Source organism: Lepisma saccharinum, chromosome 21 (assembly GCF_977018435.1).
Source record: "Lepisma saccharinum chromosome 21, izLepSacc3.1, whole genome shotgun sequence".
NCBI classification, from domain to species: domain Eukaryota; kingdom Metazoa; phylum Arthropoda; class Insecta; order Zygentoma; family Lepismatidae; genus Lepisma; species Lepisma saccharinum.
In genome coordinates, this window is record NC_139249.1 from 10142125 (window position 1) to 10166684 (window position 24560).

A 24560-nucleotide genomic window follows, 5' to 3' on the forward strand; every position below is an offset into this window, starting at 1 on the left:
ACGACAAGATGCACGTGTCGCTCGAACTGAGAGTTGTTTTCTCAATACCGTGCATCATGTCGCCTCGGTCTGATGTTCGCGGTGGAGTCCCTTGTCTCTTGCCGATTCGGTGTGAAACCTTCATGTCGCTTCAGTCTGAAAGCTCCTTTTGTGACATGCTACAACCGCCCCGGCCATTCCAGTCCGTTAGGGAGCTTTCAGACCGAAGCGACACAAGACAGGCAACACCCGGCGCGTGTCCCTTGGAAACCAGCCTTCAAAGAAATGTACAACCTTTCATATACCGAAGCGACAAGACAAGCTGTACGTGTCGCTTCCGTGTCACGTGGACTGGGCTGTTTTCTGACATGGCCGTCTTAACTTACTGTTCGAAGTGATGCTCTAAAATGCATTAATTGAGATCAGACAAAGACACTAAAAAGTACACGTTTAATTGTGTCAGTCGATAGCAGCAAAAATGTACCAACTTATAGATTTGATGCATTTCGAGTTCTGTGTACGAGACTAAGTCTCGGTCTCGTCTCGAATTCACTTTCCTGCTGCAACGAGATTAACCACTTAGATCGGGCAGAAGGTTGCATAATATAAGCATCAAATTTATGTGAAGTCAAGTTCTCCCTCTGCAGAATTTGCAAGTGTGCATTGGTCTTAATGCAACCCGCGGGTTGCCCGAATGCCATTACAGCTTATGGGTCGGGTACAGCTGTTCCCCCTAACGTTAAAAATGGACGAGAAGGTCATAATTTGAAAATCCTTGTCTTGTTCCTCTTTATTGAGGAAATCATCGTCAGGAGAAAAAAAACTACTTCCTCACTCCTTTTCCTAAACGGAACCGCCACCAAGATTGGGCTGCCGGTTAAACCATGAAGGGCTCATACCATCTTCAACCAGTCGATATTGTGTTCGTAAAGTTCACTTGCGCTGCAGTAGATCAGCTCCTTTCTCATTCACCCCTTCCCCTACCCTCTCATCTTTTTCTTTCATCGTTCTTTCTCTCCCCCTTCCTTTTTCTCTCTCCATGTACCCTTTCCCTCGAAATTCCCAGCTTTTTACAGTACCGGCACTCCCTTCCCAACTTTAGTCCAATAACGAAACGCGTGTTAAAACAAAAATACTACTTCTCACAATTAATCGCCTCCGGGCTTCTTTATGAAATGAAATGTTGGTTAAATAAAGCCGGGGGCCAGCCCACCCCCTTTCCCCTCCACCTCCTACGCAGTCTCTTCCGTAATCCTGATTCTGTAGTCTCGCTCCCAAAAACCTCCACCACGGCAAGATGTCTGTGAAAGAGTGGGGAGAGAGAGCTACAACAGCGCCTCGTGCGGCAAGTCTCTCTACTAATACCACTTCATTTATATGATAAGGGGAGGGCCTTAAAATGGCTTCAGACATTATCTTACCCAGGGCCGGGCCGCATGATTGATGAGCATTACATGTAGGCTAAATACCATGTAATTTGCAAATACAACGCATAATTAGCCTTGATTGCGGGGAGGCACTTTATGATAAAAGATAGGATGATTTAGCTGTGATGTACTGCTTCAGGAAGGCCTGCGGAGCGGGTGGAAGGGGGTATTGGACTGCGCGGGCGGTGGGGGGAGGGTATTAAGTGGTGGTGGGGATTTGTAGAAGCTTCGTCTGTGTTGGTAAGGGCGTCTGCCAGGGTAATTACGGTACACACAGAGAGAGAGGAAGCTTTTGCGAGGCAACTGGAGACAAAACCAGCACCTTGTTTACATAAAGTAACGTGTTTACGTACTAGTGCATGTACGCCAAGAAATCATGCGAATGTGTCGTGTTCATATTCACCATGCTTACTCTGAAATGCTGTGAATTTTCTTCATCTTCATTAGTTTAGAAAATCGAAAAGAGATGGCAGCACTCTAAGGTGCATTTCGAATCAGAGAAACTTGTATCTTCGTACAGTCAGATTATTTGCGGAGCATGTAGCTAGTAGCGAGCCTATGAACTATATGAGCTAGGTGCTGGATTGAGATGACGTCAGCGGCTCATTTGATGATTGGTGACTTCGATAGCTGAGACTCGCGTAGATATTTTCCAGAATAAAGACGTGGTTTAGTTTTAACTATAGGGACTTTGTCGTTCGGTTCGAGACCATCTCGGGACCAAAGCCAATCACTGCGGGAGTGCCTCAAGGATCTTGTCTCTCACCGCTTCTGTACGCCTTATACACTGTTGACATGCCAGCGTCGGTTACACTGGCAGTCTTGGTGATGACACGGCGATTTTCACCTCCAGCGTCAAGATCTATGCTGAAATCCTCATGCAAAGATACCTCAGACAATATGAAAGATGGACAAGAAAGTGGAGAATCAAGGTCAACCCGGAAAAAGTATGGCTGTGATCTTCACTAAAAACAGAAAACGATTCCATCCTCGTCTCCGTCTTCACCAGCGAGACATCCCACAAACAGATTCCGCAAAATATCTCGGAATACTCCTGGACCACGGGCTCACCGTCGGGAAACATCTGAAGGAAGTAGCAGACAGAGGCATTCAGAGGACAGGACAACTCTATCCAATTTTCCGCAGTCCAACACTTCCAGCATGTGTACGCATGCGAGTCTTCGACCAAATCATAAGAACTTTCCTGACCTACGCTTGTGCAGTGTGGCTCCACAGTTCCAAGTGTCATTTGGACGCCCTTCAACGTGTGCAGAATAGAGCCCTTGGAATCATCTACGGCGCCGACCGGTACACAAGCACAGCTCAGATTTATGACGACTTCGACCAGGAGATGTTGTACGAGTTCATGATGAGGGAGAAAGTTAAATCCTGGGCCATGCAGCCGCATCACCACAACCCTACCATAGAACTGATAGGACACGTTCAACCGGCAAAAGAACGTACAAACTGCTCCGTCTTCAATGAAGAAACGGAAGATTTTCATCGATCAACAAAGTCAAGCGGCTCTGCGTCGGGACAGTACTATACTGAACGCAGCTTCCAACTGGCGGCTGGGAAACAGGGAATCAGCGATTAGTTGAATTTTCTTCGACTAAGATCGGGCATTTTCGAGTCACAAGTTACCGAGCGTTGTTCGCGGGACGAAACAAATGAGCGCTGGGTTCACCGCATGTTGCCAAACGTACTGTAAAGGGGAAAATGTTTTTTTCGGTCAACACCAGAAATCAGCGGGTTCAACTGCACACGTGGTTCTGCACGTTGTCGTTTCCGGAAGGACCACCCACAGGTCTGAATGCAGGCGGACACACATTCATATAAAGGCAACTGGCAAAAACCAAAGTACGTTTGGCAACGTTGCTTCGGGAGAGCGATGTGATCCATTCAGGTTTTACTTCGCAACTGAGTTTGTTGACGCCCAACGGACCACACGCCCCCGAAAATGATTGGGGGACAGGACGCGTCAGAAACAGCCATCAAGGTCAACCTCCAGTTGGAGTTGCGGTCAGTATAGGATGGGTGACCGCTTTTGAAGGAGCGCGGCGGCTCTTCCCTCCACACCATCAAGAAGTACAAAACCCGAAAACACCAGACAACCGCTCATCGCCCGCGACAGTTGTGAGGCGTCAACAACACAACAATGCCAAAACAACCGCCATTACTACAATCATCTAAAATGCTAGGAGACAAAGCACACCAGCTGAGAATCCAAATCTACAGTGTAAAAACCGCCAAGATACAGATACAGAAAAAAACAACCTCGAGCGACAGTCACAGAGGATTTGGTTGGTTGATTTAGTTTATTTTACTTCGCGTTTTGTGCCTCTTGGCTAATTTGCGAAGATGGGGATGAGTGATGAAATGATGAAATGGATGAAAATGGACATTCACAAACAACCATACCCGACCGGGATTCGAACCCGGGACCCTTGGCGTCGCAGCGCGATGTGCTAATCACTCGGCCACAGGGGCGGGCAGTCACAGAGGAAAACACAAGATAATAACAACGCCAACGGAAGGGGGAAAGAACCAAAAGAAGGCAAGGAAAGTGCACTTCATCACCAGTAAACAAGAAATTCATTCATTCCTTAGTTTTGAACAATTCATTAGATCGAGCAAATTAATAATACTACACCACTTGCTGAGGAAAAGTAGCGTAGGCCGTTTGACAGAATATCCAGTAGCAAAAATCAACAATCTTACACTATTACGTTCTGTATCACTTTACAGTCTGTAAATACTCTCCACACTTATCATTTAAAAAAAAAAATCGTTTCTGGATACCATTTGAATCGAAAAATGGAACAAGTATTGAACAAGCTAAGAATACGTTTCTGAGAAAAGTAGTAGCCTATATGCAAAATACATTTCTCTCCAAAATTCTGGCTAACAGAGATATTCCCATAATAATAAAAGGTGAGGAGGGAAGTTGTCAGTTATTTTTCGAGGTATCCAGCATTATCATGACTTTCCATGTGTGTTGACTAATAATCTTTACGTTTCCTACACGTTGAAATTTGGAGAAAGGATATGTCACCATGTTTCAGGTCATTTTCGCTTTTTAATGCTGTATGTTTCGAAGAATAGACTCATTATTTGAAATTTCGAAAGAAAATCTTCTATAAAATGAAAATATAATACGTATTGTACTGTTGTATTTCCGATTCTTGTCAAAACAGGATTACCGTGTCAAGTGACGTGAAAAATTACGAAATTTCAAGAGTAAAATTAAATAATTAAATTTTCGAGACTTCGCTGCAGTAAATTACAATATTAAACAGTGGTTCTCTAGAAACATCGTTTCTCAGTCCTCAGGTTAATTTTGAAAATTTTCTGTCGACTAGTTCTCTAAATAATCGTGACCAAGTTACACCGTACGCTTACACAGGCAGGACGAGAAAAATGCTCAAAGGCATAAGATCACCTTAAGAATTTGAAAATGAGTTTACGTAGTCATGCGAAGAGTATTACCCAAGCAATTGTATGAAATTACAAAGAAAAATCTCAGGGTAATGTTTGCATAAAGGTCGCTATGACTGACTGTTCACCACACATTGTTCCGAGGAAAACTCCCAGATTTCCTGTCAATATTATTACGAAAGTTACGATTAAAAAATGTTTTTTTTTTTAAAAAAAAGTTGGACAGGCACATCGCCATATGAGGCTTACCGAAAAAAATGCTCTCGTACAATTCAATACGGTTACAGCAAATGCACACAAACACGCGCGAAAGGCAACATTTATATGTCCCCTCCTTTTTTCCTCATTTTTCAATCTGAAAACCTCCTTCCTTTCATCCCACACGGTCTTCCCCCCTCCCCCAACCCCCTTTCGCATGATATCGTTCTCCCAATACACTCAGCAAAACGCCCGATAAATGAAAACAAATTTTGCCAAGCGTGGTTAGCCCCCTTCCTCCCCACTTCTTCGTTCAACCAGCTCTTCCCCATCTCTTGTGGATGATCCAGCTGGAATATTGAATTATATCCGCGGTCAAAATGAAGCTTGGTCAGCCCTGAGTGACGGGACGCCAGACCTTGGACGATTCGTTTCGATACATTCGAGAGGGGGAACATTTTTTTTTACCCTCACGGTTGCCAGACGCACGCAGAAAAACCTTTGTTTCCGATAATTTTTGGTGCAATTTTTTATTTATCCCCTTTACTAAATTGGATCCACGTAGGAAACATTTTTCAGTTTAATTTCATGTAACACGTGAACTACAGGATGTTTGTAAAGCATTCTGGGAACATCCGTGCTCGTATCTTGTGCGCATGCTCGTAGCGAGTGTAACCTCTGACGTCGCAGAAAATGCCCAGTTGTTGTTGAGCGCATGCGCAGGAAACTACTGCACATCTACCCATTTATGTGCTGTTGACTCGCCGTATAGGTGTGCTTCACCTACGTCACAAACTGTTGCATTGTGGCCTCGAGCAGCCATTATGGATTCTTGTAAACATACGAAATTCAAGCGGGTGGTAGGAAGATTTGAGTCTTGTTTACGATGGTACTCGGTTGTTCAAACAGAAGCTCACGATATTTCCTTGTACGAGACAAACAAAATTGGCCTCGAACATGGCGGCTGTGCGAATGTTGACGTCACATGGAACCTACCTATAGGCCTTCTAAGTATCTTCAGAATTCAACCAGCATACCTATTTAACTCGAGCCATATCTAAGTATATTTTCTCTAGCAGTTGTGTTGTTTGCTTACCATTCTAGATTTTCATTCCATTAGAGTAAAACCATAAAAACTAAGTACATACGCTATTTTACAGTTAAATAAAATTGTAGCAATGAGTGGTATAGTACAAGGTGATAAAAGATCACTTAACCCAAATTCATTGTCCATCGCATCTTGAAGCACTGCCATTGGAAGAATTACATTCCAAGAAGAGTCCATGCTCCAAATGCAGATGATCCGGAGTTCAGTTTTGTGAGTGAGACTTGGATTCAAGTGTCACTCGTACGAAAAGAGGCACCGGACCTCACGCCACTAGACTTTTTGCATAGGAATGGACATTTCCACTCAATTTTTTTTACAACAATTTTAAAAACTACACCCTGGAAAAATGACCCCTGCAAGTTCTCGCGTTTCTCTGCGTCCAGTTTAAGGCAGAAACGAGACTTCCAAAGTTGCGACGCTAGCGTTGCGCTCAAAACACGCCGCCGCCATGTTACTACGTCACTCCTTAGGGAGAGCTCGTTTGTCGTCTGCTTCGAGCGTCCAGTTCCGGATGGGTAGCCCACGGTGAGCGAATACGTGCAGCAGTTTTACAAATCTGTACCGATTTAAATAATGGAAGAAGGAGCGATAGGAGAAAGGAAAGCTATGCTTTGTAATGATCATTCTTCTATGAAATATCCGTGCTGCTCACGTGCAAGATAAATGAAAGGGTTCAGCTGCGTGTGTGTTCTCAGGCCATGCGAAAAATATTGCTTATAAAATTGGTTGCTGACCAGACACTCAAAAATATTTTTTAAACTTATATTTATCTATATTTACCGTAACCTATGTAGTGCAAAATAGGAATTTTCACATTCTTCACTTTATTTATAAAGCCTATTTAACTTTCTTTTCCATAAAGCAATTTCAGTTTGTGTTCCATTTCTGTTGCGCAAATTATGATCAAATATTTTTGTGCAGATAAGAGAAAAAACACTGAGATTACGTTAGTTGCACAGTACATATCTATACTTAGTTTATGTATAATTATTACAAGGAAATAATGTGTATAACCATGGGCGTATTTAAGGTGGATTCAACGGGTTCGACCCCCCTCTTTTTTTGGTAAAATTACCAGTTTCCTTGTTCTATCCTCTTGTTCATAAAAAAATCCTTCGGACTTATTTCATTCTCTTAAATTAGAGACGTATAGGACGGGATACGGATTGGAAGGAAATTTCGTAATTCCACACACCAGATGGGACTGCAGACCAATGTCTGCAATTTCCTGATAGTTTCGGAATTTCTGCGATAAGAAACTACATTGAGACTGTCAAATCAGTTATTTTTTCCCCCTCGAATCATATTAAAGAAATTTGATTCCTAAAAACGTAGTGGCACAAGATGAACAGAAAAGTATCAATACTAATAAGTAGTGTGACTACATACACACAACTTTGTCGGGTTCAGCACCCCATCCCCCCCTGCTCCACAACAAGCTTCCGGCCAGCAGTGTCCTGGATTTTCACTTACGAAATAAAGCAATCCTAATCATACCAAAAGTTGATCCACCCCCCCCCCCCAACGTGAACTATATATACGCACACGTGTATAACAATATCCCATAGTGAAATGGTACCATATATTTTGAATTTTGTACTGCGAAAAAAGCCGCCTCATCTCGTTACCCCGAACGCATTAATTGGTCGGTTCACAACTTCACCACTAAGGATCCTATCGAGACGAGACATGGCAGCCTTGGTCTCGTTCTCGTTGAGAGTTGTAAATGTCTGTCTCGTGTTTATTTGTAAATGTCTCATTGACAGTCTCGTCTCAATTTATAAACATCCGTCTCGGTTTGGGAGGGCAATTCTCGTTCTCGTCTCAAGTCTAGAAAAATATAGAATTAACAACGTATGCAAAGGCTTATCATTATAAATACAAAAAAAAACCTTTCATATATATTTTTTTTTGACTCCTCGTTTCGACGGTACAGCCCTCGAAAACTAAATATTATCCTGCTCATATATGCAAATCAAACTGCAGATTCAGAATTACCAGGAATGAACTGGCGTTGTAATTATTATACACACAATTCATGATTTATCTGAGGAAGTCGCATGTTCCAGGTTTGACTCGACCTGGGCATGACTGTTTCCTTGTGAGTGACATTTCATTGAACTGGAAATTGTTACATGGGAGGATGTTTGCTCGAGACTTTGGGGACAGCTAGGGGGATGCTTCTATTGTTAATGTTAGTGTTGTTCACGAGACGAGACATTTTCCGTCTCGTCTCATAAAAGGAGATGGGACAAGTGAATGTTTTCGAAATGAGATGGGACAGAAGAAAAAGTTCGTCTCTTATCGGTGATACTTAGATTCTGCAGTTGGTGGTAGTGTGTGTGTGTGTGGGGGGGGGGGGAGGGGGGGTGTACTCCTGCACCCCGACTTCGAATACTGCTTGTAGTTATTCATCTTCATTGTAGCGATTACCCAAAAGTGGGAAGAAATGTGATGTTAGAGATGATACATAATAAATTAACCATTCGTTCTCATCGTTGCGGTTAAACAAATTGAACGGAAAAGCGACGTAAAAGTAGGCTAAATACAAAAATTTGCAATATATATTAACTGAAGAAAACTGTCATTTACTGCAGGAAATTTAAAAACTCACCGTACCTTTTTATACCGTATCACCTCTTATATTGCAGAAATTAGCGTGTAAACCAGTGTGTTCTAAAAGTATTATCTTAAAATTTGTGAAGAAAATATTATGACGAAAATAATTGTAATTCCAGAAAAGGCATTCCTATAACATTAAGTTCTTGCCAGTAGAACTAACCTATGTATTCGCAATGAACAAGGCTGTTCACGTGTTCAGCCATTGACTGTTACAAGGTTTGCTTTGTCACCCTAATGGGAAAACCCTCTACCGAGTGGCTGAATTATAGTAAATACTACTATACTACTTGGGCATAATTCATCTCCAAGAAATGGAGCACAGATTTTTGCACTGGAAGTTGTAAGATACTTGTTTTACACAGTAACAAGTGGATTTTCTGTCGCTTCCGCGGCTCATGCTAAGTTGACGGGACGAGCAGAAGCCCCGCCTCCACGCATTGCTAAGTGATGACGTGAGAGGACGTCCTGTCTGTGGAGAGAACGTTTTCAAATCCGTGACGTAGTAGGTGAATTTCAGCGGTTTTTGAAGGCGTGTTTCTCGAGAACCGAAACAAATATCGCCGAGATATTTTGCACATCTCATGTTTGTGTTATTATCTGTAAAATGAATGGATTTAAAACGTTTTTCATGTCAAAGTGGAAATGTCCATTGATAAAATATAAAGTAGGCAGGCATTGAACGAGAATTCAAGCGAAATGACAATTCTTGATGTTTGGATTCCAATTCTTCGCGTTTCCAACAATGCCTGGACCCGAACGGTCAACAATTTGAAAACAGGCATTGACAAGGAAAATTATTTATATTTGTACATTCCGTTAAATTTTGAAAATGAACTGTGCCTTAACAAACACTGACTTTATAAATTGTTTAAAATGAGTACACATTTTTGGGACACCCTATATTTGTTGCCAGCGCAGCTGTTGCACTGGTATCAAAGATTATTTTATATGAAAGCCAACTTCAATAAAGGAAGTTATTACATGTTAAAAAATCAAGCAAATAAATAAAATATAATTTTCTTGCATCATTAATGTTTGCTGGAATTGATTGCTTCCAAAATTGTTTTGGGCACAATTCATATAATCTATATTATGTTCAATCAAAATGCGGAACAACACAACCATTTCGACTGTCTTTGCAACGTATCTGAAACGCAGAAACGAAAAAGACAACAGAAAAAAGAAAGCTGAGAGCCTTATCATGCTCATCAAATGCACTGCGCACAAGCACTGCGTTATTATCCTCAGTCTTTCCGGAATACTTTTGTGTTTTCTTAGAGAACTTTTTTATAGAGCCTTTGGAACGGTGGGAAGGGCCAAAAACTAAGGAAAGAAGAAGAGAAAGAAAAAAAGATATGAGTCTGTGGATGCGTGCTGGTTAGTGGAATTGGATTGGTTCATTCCCAGCGTCCATTTTCTAAGCAGATATTTGTATTCTGGCCCGAACCGTTACTATGGGCATCACAGATTGATCGTTCTTCCTGCAACTACATGACCCGGCATCAAAATATGAAATTATATCTTCTAAATCATCACATTAACTGGCCTAGGCCCGTGGTAAGGCTTCCCGGTTTAATCTAGAGCGCCTTGCAGTTCCGGATGATACGAGCCTTGTGGGAGCACTACCAGAAGATCATAAAGGATCGCGACGGGAGAAAATAAAGAGAATCCTTCCGCCATTTTTACCCATCAGTTCTCGTAATATTTAGAATCTTATTCTTGGAGGATCTCCGCTTAAGGCAGCACATTGTTAGCTGGCTTCCTCGTTTTCGAGATGGCCTCACTCCCCCCCCCCCTTTTCCTATCTCGGAAGATGGGATGGTGGGGGGAACGGGGGGGGGGGAGCTGCCGGGCCAGAATGGTCTAATACGGTAAAATTGAGTGGCGGATGTTCCGGCTTCCGGACTGCCTTTTCCGGGGGTGTGAGAGGGAGATGTGTGTGCGTGCGCATCTTAGCTACGCTTTTTTTTATTTTTCCGGAGCTGAAATTGGGGTAGGGGGAGATAGGCAGTTGGAAATTGGATGAAAGGGGAGGATGAGAGGGGAAAGGAGGGGATGAAAGGTGAGTGAGAAGGATGAAGATGGTTGCGGTGCATGTTCTTGGAGTAGGAAATCGGAATAAGACATCAACGCATTGCTGACAGGCGATCTCCCAACTCTGCTTTGTGAACTCTCGAAGTTTTCAGCGATATATCGCTACCTTGGCGCCATTTCCGGTAAGTACAGAAACTAACCTTGGAATATCATGACATAAAATTGTCAAGATATCTATGTTGTAGTTAGATGTACAGTTACAGTAATTCCAACTACATAAGAATACTTACAATTTTATCTCACTGTATTTAGCAGTAACAACACTTTGGTAACGATATATCGAAGGGAAGTTCGAGAGTTCTTGCAAAGACAGTCTTGACAAGTTTAAAATTGTTCGATTTCAGCTCTACTCGAGATTGAAATTGATACCACTGGGGCGCTAGTGTTGGAAGCATCATGCGAGATATGTGAGATACGATGTTCATTTTTTTTGACAATAGGGTGCGATGGTAGCTTTAGAATGAAGGAAACCTTGAATTTTCGGAACATTTCCGCAAAATATTCACTGACGATTGTGGATAAAGGTTCGAAAACGAAGTCAGAATAAATACACATGCATTGGCAATGCACTGTAGTGATAAGCTTTGAAACTTTTCAACAATCCAGAGCATTTGTTAAACAATATTAACCGATGAGAAATATGTAAAGTTTCTTTCACGTTCTTCCAACGTTTGTATCTTCGTTTAAATAACACAGCAAATTATCCCATCTCGAGTTGTTCCAAAATCTTACACCAGATGGCGAAATCGTCACTAGCCGCGGAAATGCGCCAAAAGAGGCAACCGAAAATCGTTCTCCAGCGCTTCCAGTAGGTTGCGGCTGGAAGCAAGCTCTCTTCTTCCAGTGCTGTAGCAAGTGTGGTGGAATTTGTGGCTTAATTAATGGCCTCCTTATGGGGATGTCGTTGACTTTCGGGGACTTTCTCGAGCTTTCCCTCGCAAAGTACACCGGTGACTACCATCGCATGGACCGCAAGACTAGGGGCGCACTGCAGCTTCTATTCGTGGGGGCCTTACGAGGAAGGGAAGGAGGTAAATTTTGATTGGAGCACAAAGGGAGAATCCCATTGTTTCTGTTTCTGCTTCGAACCACGTTGGAAATACATGAATTTCTTTAATTGTTTTTCAGTTCCATTGCACATTACAGAACAAAAATGCTTCAAATATCGAAACGTAATGCAGGTTGTCTATCAGTCAAGAAAAAGTAAAGAAGTCAACAAAAATTAAGAAATTATTCTTGTCGTCAAGAATTTTTGTTATGACAATGACGGATTGAGATTATTTTACTTTACTTTTCTGCCCCTTTGGCTAATCGCAAAGATGAGGATGAATGACGGTAAGATAAGATTGACAATCACAAATATACGTATAGGGACGACAACATGAGCCCCATATACACACAGAAAACTAAATGCATCATATCAACTGATGCACTAAAGTGTGTTTTATGGCTTCTTCAAAGAATCAGATTCACATTTGATGCATTTGGGTGCATTTTTGTACTTCCTGAAAGAAACATCAAAATGCATCATTAATTTTATTCAAGTGAGGATTCCTTTCAGTCGAGATGCACTTCAATGCAACAGTTGATGTTCCTTGATGCACTTTACTGCATCATCAAGAAAGATGCATTCTGGTGCATCAAAATGCATCAAATTATTCGGCATAAAGGAGGGGGAATAATGTTCTACCATTTGGGAGGAGTGCGTCATAGGCCTTGGGGGTTGGGATGGGAGGACTGGTCTGAACAGTACCTACGATGCCAGTGGTTTCACAATAACTTATATAAAATGGCTGCTGGCTGCCCGAGACAGTTCGTGTTCTGCATGGTGCACCTGGGGGGGGGGGAGAGGCTGGGTATATTAATGTAGTGCCATTTATTAGCTGTGTTAAATACTAATATGATTGACGTAACGTTAACTCACCTACCTTTATATTCATGGGCAACATAATAACAGAACTAACACATAGGAAAGGAACTATTTCTCACAAGTGGTTTTGTTTACATTAACTTTGCTCTTGCAGTGGATGAAGAATAGTTTCTTTTACAGCATGCCTAACACCCTTCCCAACAGATTGAAATTTCCGAATACACACCCCTTGTGTTTCGGTTTCCCTACCCCTTGCAACCCCCTTTAGGCAGCGCATCCTTAGCCCCGTTCCTACCCTTAATTGAGACAAGCGCCAGGGGTGGACAGAGTTGCTTCTTGGCGTGATAATCATCGAAGCAACGCGCTGTAGATTCCAACCGGAGAAATCGGGATGACACACGGGCGGAGACGGGGGCGGAGGGAGGGGGCTGTGGTGGTGGTTTCGGGTCTTGCGCGGAAGAAGCGTTAACCCATCATATTGATTGCCTCCCGCGGAACTCAGTAATTTGTCCGGATGTCGTCGACGGGAGAACAACAATGAAAAGCCCCCCTCCCCTCTTTTGCTCCAACGCTTACCCCCCTCCTCCCTCCCGTAAACGCCCAATGCCATTTTTATGGCGTCCATCGTTGTAATGAGACGGGCATTCCATCCACTGGCATCACCCCCCCCCACTCTCCTTTTCATCTCCACTCGCAATGTCTGTCGAAGCGGTAAGCTTTGCTCTTTCATTCTGAAAAAAAAAGAGGTAGCTATCATCCGGCATAAATCTCTCTAACTTGCCGGAGGAAGGGGACGTTTACTCTCCCCGTTTCAACCAAGTTTCATCAAAAACTGTCTCTTCGTTTCAGAGAACCCCACTGTTATCCAAAGTTCCAAAACATTACATAATTGTCTTTTGTTTTTTAAAAAAAGAAAACAAAAGAAATAACAGGCAACTGTTCCGAATGTTTAACGGTTTTTTCCAAGTGTTATATGAGTATTAGGAAGTGCTTCAGAATACTGGAAACTGTTGTGGGAGTAAGTTTAAAGCTTGGAAAAATTAATTAACACAATTACAAGCTTCACTAAGTACTATTTACCTGAGAAATTATGATTTGAAATGTAGCTTCCGCGAACAGGGGTTCTAGGTTCTCGGTCGACTCGGACACGAGTTTTTGTGGATTTTCATGCGAGACTCGAAGGGGGTTTCGTGTTCGAGACCAGATATTATGTGATTAAGTATTTCAACTATTTAGGGGTGTTATTTTAATACTAGGATCCCTAAACCTGACCCGCCTAACCTAACAATGAAAGCATTTATGACTCCTTCGCCCCCGCCCCCGCGCATGTGACGTATATTCCTTTTCCGGAATGTCTGGAGTAGCGACGCGCAGAGGGGAAAGCTTGTGGGCGGGGCCAGACTAAATGGGGAAGGGTGCAGAATTCCCCTAGTAGGCTTGCGAGCTGTCATGTTTACTATAGAACTACTGGACCAGTCGAGTCGCCCCCTCCCGCGCGGTCTCCTCCCCTCCGCGCGTTCATTGGACGAGGCACACAGCCGCAACATGCGCTAAGGACGCGTTCGCGTTCTCTTACTCCAGACATTCCGGAAAAGGAATATAGATGGCAGCAGAGGTCCATAGCCCAGACGACAGTAAACGAATGTCTGCTCGCAAACAAAGAATGATTTAAGAGTTCTGGGGAACGATTTTTCCCTTCCGTATAAAGTAAGTAATCACTAAGACTGCAGTATGTGTTAACAGACATCATTAAAAATCGGACCATGTAAAAAACGCCTGTCCGCCATGATAATTGCGGAATTAAACAAGCGGAACTTGGGCCAAAAAAAAAAATCTGGAATAAGTTGAGTTGTATGGCTTTATGACAAGCACCATTTTTTATGACCAATATTCCTGCGCAGCTGCGCTTCCGACAACCAATAGCATTTCTCAGAAGCTACGTGTACTTGTTTGTAATGACTACTGTTCCGAGATATATATATATATCGTCCAGGCGATATCGACTAGGCGATGTATCGTCACCATATTTCGCGATATATATCGTGTCGGCGATGTATCGTCACGATATTTGGCGATATATATCGTGTCGGCGATGTATCGTCACCATAATTGGCGATATATATCCTGTCGGCGATGTATCGTCATCATATTTGGCGATATATATCATTTCTGCGATGTATCGTCTCGATATTTGGCGATATATATCATTTCTGCGATGTATCGCCACGATATTTGGCGATTATCGTGTCGACGATGTATTCTCACGATATTTTGGCGATATATATCATGTCGGCGATATATCGTCATGATATCTGGAGATATGTATCGTTTCTGCGATATATCGTCACGATATTTGGCGATATATACCTTGAAGACCATTTATCACCGATATAACGATATGGAAAAAATGTCGTATCGTCTGTGATGATATTTTCTTGACGATATATCGCGGTATCAAATTTTCAATATCGTTCATCCCTAGTGGTGACTTCGCCCTTACAGCGGACGAAGAATAGTTACACTATTTACTGGATATGATCTTTGCACAATGTGAAGTATTACACGAATGAATAATAAAGAGAGACATTAATTTTCTTCCAGTACGTCTCAGTGCACATGTTCAGCATGGCGGAGATATAGTTTTGACCAACGCAGTACTTCCTTTCTTTGTAACTCGAACGAGGATAAGTGTCATGACTCGGAAGTACGAAGTAAATCATTGAGTAACTAACATATGGAGCCGTAACAAAAACCACGAGCTCCAATTGCGAGCCAGAGGCGGAAGAGATCCACATTATGACTTGGGATACAAAGCTGAAATATTTACACAGCATTTGGTGCCTCGCGATGACCTGCCTGAAATCCTTACCATGAGCTTGTTTGCTTATCCGACTAAGAGCCAGCCCTTCAGGAGGCATCAGAAGAGGCATTTGGCACTGTGTCAGCATAAAGACTTAATCCGAGCATTTCCTCATGATGCTCGGCAATGACCAGCTGCGGTATCCGTCCAACAATGCTCTCGCAACAATGGGTCCGTCAGTCAAAATTGATGGTGTTGTCGATGGGGCTCTTTTCCATTGTTCGCAAACTGTGACTTTTTGATCCTCTTATAGAGAGGGGCAAGTGGAGGGACGGACGGAACGGACAGACGTGGAGGAAGATGAAATTGACACCAGCAGCGATATGGCGCTGGGGTCCAAATGAAAATTGGACACCCTTTTCATTGTCTTTCGGCGGGTGTGTCCTTTTCTGAGGAGTTTGTGAGCTAAATACCATCTTCCTGTACCATATACAGGATGATGTCGCGGAGGGCATGATCTGAGAGCTTGACGATGATTCAACATTGCAGCTACTTGCTTCTTCACAGAGTCCACAAGGTTGCGAAAACGATAGACTCGCGACCTGTTCCGCCGGACTCTGTGGACGAGTTGTTAGCGCAGGGTGCTACGACGCCAAGGGTGCCGGGTTCGAATCCCGCCTTGGGCGTGAGTGTTTGTGAGTGTTCCTTCGTCATATCATCACGCATCCTCATCTTCGCGATTTGCCAAAAGTGTAAAATAAATCAATCAATCGCGTACTGTTCATGTCTATGGACATTAATTTTCAGGAAGGTTTCACACCCAAGCCCCACGCGACACGAGTTAAATGTCGGTTGGGAGCGAACCAATCAACAGCAACGTTTCACATCGCAGCAGCATTAAATGCCGCACAAGTCTGCGTTCGATTGGTGAAAAGGCTGACACTTCCTGAGGACACCGTTGAACATATCTGTACAGCATATTGCAGACTAGCGAGGACTTAAGCGGTATAATCATCTGTGGAGCTTGTGTTGCGTCATCTATATATGTTTGTGATTGTCCATTCATCCATTTCAACTTATCACCATTCATCTACATTTCTCGCGATTAGCCAAAAATGACGGAAAAGAGAAGTAAAATCAATCAATCAATCGATTGGTGAAATCCTCAAGCGACGCGTGTCATGTGTCGCTTCGGTGTGAAATCTCCCTTATTCCTATGCAGTTCCTTGTTCGCTGGTAGCCCTATTTCATTAATGACACTCCCTTGAATTTTAGCTTTTGCACGCAATACCCTGAATAAAGGCACACAACACCACACTATTTTCACGCGCACAACCATAAATTTTGCTGAAATAAAACTTTTAGAATTTCGTTTCCCACTGCTTACAATACTTCCAACTTGTCACTACGTTGATAATGACAATGTGCTAGAGTTCTGCATGAAGAGCATTTCGCTCGAGGGCCGAATAGTTCGCACGGACGACGCTAGATAGCGTGCGGAATTGAGAGCATCTTTGCTAGAGCGAATAACGCTCGAACACGCAAAACGAGCGGTATAGCTACACTCGAAGCCCAGTAGTACACGTATGACCGTAATTTGTCTGTGGTAGTTGGCCCTCAAATAGCTATGGATCGTGAAGTGAAAGATGCACTGAAATTTAAACTTAAGTGAACACAGGCACCATCTCCATGCTAAAATGTAGTTTAGTGTATCTTACCAATAAAGTAATCTATGAAAATGAAAACAGATGATTGTGGGCTGAAACTGCCAGGACGGATATTTGGGTCGGGTACCCTATTCTACACCCTCGAATTTTGAATTTTTTTTTCTTTCATTATGAAGGTTATGTGATCCTATTTGTGAATAAAAAAAATTGGAGCGCGGAAAGAAGTATTTACGACTGTACAGCCGTTTAAAGTTGCGATTTAGTCGTTTGCAATTGTTGAGTCAAAATTTCCCACCGGTTCCGGGCTCCGCCCCTGGGGTAATTGACTTACCGCCCCCTACCGCTACCGCTACCGCGGCCCCGCCTCCGCTCCGCTACACCACGCTCCGGCTACCCGCCTTTATCTATAGAGTCCCTTTTAAAGGCATGTTAGAAATTGGCCGAAGTCACCTGCCCACAACACTATTTCTCACTGTTTTCCGCATTGACACATGAAGATAGAAAAAATGAAGGCTAAAATTAAACCAAAGAAGGTAACTTACCTCTTTTTACCAAGGCCAGGTATTGAATTGTGGGTCGAAGTTCAATTTGTAAGTCCAAAAATGAAGTAACTCCTACGTTGAAAGTCCTTGTTGTCCTTTTCCACAGAATACCAACCTCCACTCCCTTCCCATCATAAAAATTAGAAGTCGCAAATTATCCCATCCCACAAGTCATTTAGAAAAACATCCCTCCCCTTTACGGCATGCAGTTGCCAAAAAAAAAAATATATATATTTCCAATTTCTGAAGTCGCATAAATGAAATCGAATGTCTGAAATGTCCAATCCGCCAATATATCACACAAATAACATATCGCAATCGCAAATGTTCCTATTGCACAAGTCAATCATAAGAAGAAAAAGAAAAAAAATCAGACGTGCGCCTGTGACATAAATCGATCATCCGAAATCTTCAGACTTGCGCCTGTGACATGAATGCATCATTCGCCATCATAAAGTTCTGAGAAACCTTTTTGACGTTACGCAAGGAATTTTAATTTCATAAAAAACGTAAGTTTCGTAGCACGTAGATGTAAAAAATTACTTTCCGCGCTATTTAGAAACATCGTTTCTTATGAAGAACTAATTTTTGTAACGAGAATATTTGAAATGTGCGAAAAATCGAGGGTTGTAGAAAAGAATACCGGAGCGGATATTTTACATATACTTTATGTGTCTACGATTATTGTCACATTAAATTCACGAGCGAGCGCAAGTTGTCACATCATGTATCGTATTCGTATTACACGGGAACTGGAAAAGTTGTGTAACTGAAATCCCATACCACAGATTACTACTGTCCCATACTACAAATACAGGAACGTTGGCCAAAGTCGACAGTGTTTTGTCTGACAGGGCCAGAAAAAGAAGAAGAAACAAGTGGTCACATGCAGGACTCTACGATTGTGTGTTGTGGTTTCACAGTTGGGTTATTTCGTATGCTAAAGTGCATTTACCTTTTCTACTTGTGTTCTAGTGAGGGACAGTTCGCGGCTAAATCTCTTACGACCAGACGTTATCGTCGAATTGAACATTCGCTGCGTCACGTCTTTTTAACCAAGGACCACGGCATGAAACTGCGCGGTTTGATCTGGCAACAGTGGTCGAGGAGAGAGAGAGCAACTATTTTTCAAGAAAATTACGGAGATTCGCCGACAGCGAAACTGAAATTGGCGTGTACTAGGTTGTAAGATGAATTTATTGACGTTGTCTGCATCTGAGAAGAGACGGAGAGGAGGGGGTGGAAGCCCCCCTTTATTTCCAAGTTTGACATTCATATTAGAGAGAATACAGCTCAATCTCCTTCGTAAACAGACTTATTTCACTTAATTAATTCAGCCGCGCAAACTTCAGTCGACCGTTTCGTAAGTGTCACCTCATTTCGCGCGAGGCGCTGCGCTCTGCGTTCCAAATTGTGTTGAAGGGAAGATTGAGCTGGGGGGAGGGGGTGGTGGTGGCCGGGTTCGGGGGTGGGGAGAGTGGGTGCGGGATCGGTCGAGATGAGGTTTGAAAGCTGGAAGGGGGGATTTCGGTGGGTTGTTTGCCGGGCAAACTTAGGACATCTGTTGGGAACATGGCGCTTGCAAACTGACTGAAACCTGGTGACTTTTACCCAGAATGCAACCTCCTACTCTCCCCTCCCCCCTGAGTCTTGCGCGCACGGGAGTGTCTAGATCTAAAACTACAAACAGATCTGGTTTCATCGCTGTGGTTAGCTGCGGGGAGAAACAAATATCTCGTTATAATTGGGGATTAGCTAGATAATTGAATAAAGCCGACGCGGTTGAGTTTCGGAAGACCCACGGCAATCGGTCCCCATAGCTCGGTTGTGTATGTAAATCCCTTCAGGATTTCAATAAAAATGTAAATGGACGAACGAAAGAATTAAAGGGGGGGAGGGACTGAAAAACACCCCCCGCAGCCCCTCCACCTCTTGTCATCTCCCCCTCCCTCTTCTGCGAATCACTTTGTCCGAGGGGGGGGGGGGGGAAGGCCGAAATAAAATTTGTCTCTGGTGCTGTGTGATGCCTTTTTTTTTTGCCGTTAATTGGATTACCAATCACGTCGAGGTTGTGACGTGTTGCTAATTTAATATAAAAACGTAAAGGTAGGAATGATTGTGAGGAATGTTGCAATATGAACAGGCAAAATAAGCAATCCTCCTTTTCTACACCACGCATCTCGAAAGGCTAGTCTATCCAATGAATTTCTAGTCTAGATTTTGAAACTAGACCTAAAAAGAAGAAAGTAGTGCTTATACGGGTACATGCCAGATTTAGGCTCGGAAGCGCACGATGTTTGTGGCGGCAAAACTTACCCCACTTACTGTCGCGTATCTTATTTCGGACTGAGTGTTTTTTACTTCACTTACCAGTAATTTGAACTGGAAGTGTTGTGGTTGTGGGCCGAATTCGGCTGCGATTCAAACCAAAATTTTGCCGAATGAATTCAAACTGACACATAAACACATCCTCGCTTTTCCTGTCTTCTTCACTGACAGACGTCAGCTTGAAAATTACTTTATTTGTAAGACGGCCATTTTACACACGATGTTCCACCTAAATGAGTATGAAAGAAACCTCTCTGTACTTTTGTACAAACTTTCACTTTTACTGCATCAATTGACACAGCTAAATGTGTAATTTTTTTTCTTCGAAATGATCTTGTCTGATCTTCCAAATTGATGCATTTTAGTGCATCACACGGGACTTCATCTCATAAAAATACCCATTAATACATTCCTTATGTGTATTTTGACACACGAAAAGGTACATCATTTGCAGTTTATGCACGTTAACGTGTTATTGAAATCAAAATATATGTGTCAATTGACAGGTTCTGGGTTCTGTGTGCAAGACTGAAGTGCGAGACCGTTGTTCGCTTCAAGTTACAGTCTTGTACCTTTCGGACACGGCCAAAGTATTCGTTGGTTTATTGTACTGTTCTTTTACAAATGCGACCTGTACGCTTACAGAAACTGCATGTTTCTTTTGCCAACCATGTCCCCGCTTTGCTTTGTTACATTTTCTTTCCTTTTTTTATTTTTTTAATATATCGCTTCCGTTTCGTTGTTCGATTGTTTTTGTGCGGCAGTCAGGCTTTCCCCTTCTCCCCCCCTCAGCTCCTGGTTTTGATGATGATTTATTGTCGCTCGTTCGACCGCCAGCGCATCGTCTGATAGGCCCGTTACGGCTCCAACGATTTCGTCAGTCTGGAAATTCGATAGCAGAAAACCTCCCCAATACGACTAGAAAGCCACGGACACGCCGCTCGCTTCCATGCCGCTAAGCCCGGAAAACACGATGCGCCGAACTCGACCATTTTTCATTTCGGGGGAGCCCCCTCCGCCCCTTACCGTTCATTAATTTGTTTGATTATGTAACGTCCTGGTTATTCGTTCGCGTCGCTTAACCGCTGCGGTGGCGACGGGTGGATGGATGGACGGTGAAGAATTAGATTGCAAAAGGGAATCCAATGTAAAAAATCCGATTGCTCATACGTAACAATAACAAAATAGTCGGACTGGATACAGAAACATTTTCGAAAAGGTTTATCACCCGCTAACCAAGTCTCTCAATACAAATAAATGATGACAATAAGAATGACGAATGTTACGAATAGCATTAGTCTATTAATAATAATAATAAGAGCTTCTTTCAAAGTGCTGGGCACAGTAAAAAACCTAATATAGCACTAAGTCAACTAAAAAAGTGCAAAATTACACGGAGAAAATAGCCTATGTAAATAGCAGAATAATACTTAGTGCAACATATATATATTTCAAGTTATAAGTTGATATAACACTAATTTTAGAAGAAGACGTGTGTGTAAGGCAATTTGTAAATTAAAAAGTATATCTGCAGTGTGGATAGAGTAACTAATTTTATCTTGATAGACAATCAAGACGTTGTGGTTCCATTACTTACAACTTTATACAAGACATCATTAACATAGCGTTTTCCCCTATAAATGTGGATAAAATATTTCTATTGTTTATTATAATAATAGTGATAAAAATACTTTTATTATTGGAAATAGGCCTAAACTTGTAAACATATTCCTGCACATTGCAACACGCCGCGATCATGAAGGTATACGGGGAGTTATTGCCTGCCCAAATAAATTCACAATCTCGGACATTTGTGGACATGATGTGGCCAGCAACGCAGGTCGCTTCCCTCCACCTCATTCCTTAGAGGCTGGTCGAACCCCAGAGCCACTCCTTGCGGGGACATTGCTGAAAAAATTCCCACTTGAAATAACCTAAACCAGGATTCGAACCCATGTCTCCTGCGTGGTAGTCAGGCGCCTTACCGACTGTACGCCAGCGGTCTTATTATTGCTACTATTATCACATGAGTAACCAAAAGGATGACGTAAAATAGAGATAACTATAACGTAACATATTATTATTTAGATTATATTACTAAAAAATGTGTGAAAACAACAGTGCTGCCACGAAAATTATTGTCACAATAAATATAAAAAATATATATTTGAATAATATAACAAACAGTTTGTTAATTTCAGCTTGCAAACAAAAACTTCCTGATTATTTTTATTCATACGTATTATTATTATTGCATGCATACTAATCGAATCCTTATTTTCTTGTAGGTTCTGCGCACATCCCTTTTGGTACATCTCGGCTTGTAACCAGGAGGTTCAATACTCGGTGGAGGCACATTGTGGTTCCGATCCCACTTTAAACTGTAGGTCCAGTTTCAATTAGCCTTTATGTGAATAAAGTTGATTTAAACAAACAAATGTTGTTGTTATGGATGAGTTGGTGGTTTAAGTTCACTTTATGCACAGTAACAGTTTCGTAGGCTGACTCATAGATGGCGTTACTAGAATTAAATCCATGTGATTTTTACTTAGTACTAACCTTCAAAAGATACGTGTATAAATTTCACAGCTGCCGGATAATTAGTTCGTGAGATATAGCATTGTGAGTGAAGCAGCTTTTGTTATTGTGAAAAAATGGATAAAAAAGAATTTCGTGTGTTAATAAAGCATTGCTTTTTGGCGAAAAAAAATACTGTTGAAGCCAAGGCTTGGCTGGATAAACATTATTCGGACTCTGCACCAGGAAAATCAACCGTTGAGAAGTGGTTTGCTAAATTGAAACGAGGCGAAATGAGCATCGAAGACGATGATCGCAGTGGACGCCCCAAAGAGGCTGTTACCGACGAAAACATCAAAAAAGTCCACAAAATAATTTTAAATGATCGTAAAGTGAAGTTGATCGAGATAGCTGAGACTTTAAAAATATCAAAGGAACGTGTTGGACATATTCTGCATGAATATTTGAACATGCGAAAGCTGTGTGCAAAATGGGTGCCGCGCGTGCTCGCAATCGATCAAAAGCAACAACGTTTTGATGATTCGGAGCAATGTTTAGCGATATTCAACCGTAATAAAATTGCTTCCCCATCCACCATATTCTCCAGATCTGGCCCCCAGTGACTTTTTCCTGTTTGCAGACCTTAAAAGAATGCTCGCTGGAAAGAAATTTAGCACTGATGAAGAGGTAATCGCCGAAACTGAGGCCTATTTTGAGGCTAAAGAGAAATCGTACTATAAAAATGGCATCGAAAAATTGTATGACCGCTATAATCGTTGTATCGCCCTCGAAGGCAACTATATTGAATAATAAAATCGAATTTTGTCAAAAAATATATTTTTTTACTATGTTAGCCTACGAACTTTTCAACCCAACTGATATAAGGCTAACGAGACTAGACCTACAGTTTAAAGTGGGATCCGAATCACTATGACCCTCCATCGGGTATCGTACCCGGGACCCCTTGATAACAAGGCGACGACGCAACCGCTGAGCCATCGATGAGCCCCAAACAAGTACAGTAGGTTCTGCGGAAATGTGACCTTCATATTATACAACAAACAGTGCACTGTTAAGAAAGAGGTCGCTTCTTGTACATTTTTGGTACACTTTATTTCATAAGACATGTACAAAATGTACATTGAGAATGTAGTAAAATTGTGCAAAAAGTATACCAGATGTGTATGACAATAGTTTGTGACCGAAGTGTTGAGAAGAAGAAGAAGTAAATATGAAGATTGACTGTGTTCGTGCAGATTGTGTTTTGTCATTGAAATTGTTGATTTGAGGTTGTAACATGAGGTTGGAAGTATAGTAGGCATGCTAAGGAAGTTTTATATGCTTTTGTGACTTAATTATTGTTCTTGTGCCAGAATAAATAATGTTGAAGACGTTACCTATAAATTAATGTACACCTTTTCTGGAGAAATATACTAATTTGCCAAACAAAATTGGTAAAAATCTTTCAATATGTTTGAATGTTGGCACGCTCCACATCCAACTGTTCAAAAAACTGCTATGATTCGTATCTAAATCCAATTTATCCTAGTTACCAATTATAGTAATCGTCATTCAGACAAAACTGCAACTTTTAGATTATTGTTTACTTTTCATTGAATTTCTATGCTGTCATGAATTTACTTGTTTCATATAAAATAATATTTTCACTTGATGATTTCATTATTTCATTTTATAATTGAAGAAATACATTAAGTATTTTTGATTGGACACAATTTTCATGTACTACTTTGTGAGAATATGAGTTCAGTAATTTGTATATTTTTAAGTATGGGATAGCAGAAGTTAGGAAAATCAGATTAGGTGCTTAATTAGAAGGACCAGGGTCGTATAAACTCGGAATACACCGTACACAATTATCTTTATTATATTTATGAGCGCTGGGAGGCCCAAAAGCATGATTGGTTGCTGTGTCCATGTGTGCCACCAGGATGTATATTGTCCACTGATCA

General features: G+C 41.9%; 1 protein-coding gene across 1 annotated transcript in view; it reads right to left on the reverse strand.

The window, feature by feature from the left end:
- LOC146004452 (homeobox protein Nkx-6.2-like) overlaps positions 1-24560 on the reverse strand; it is a 91622-nt gene that overhangs the window by 1521 nt on the left and 65541 nt on the right. The gene's annotated exons all lie outside the window — the stretch shown is intronic.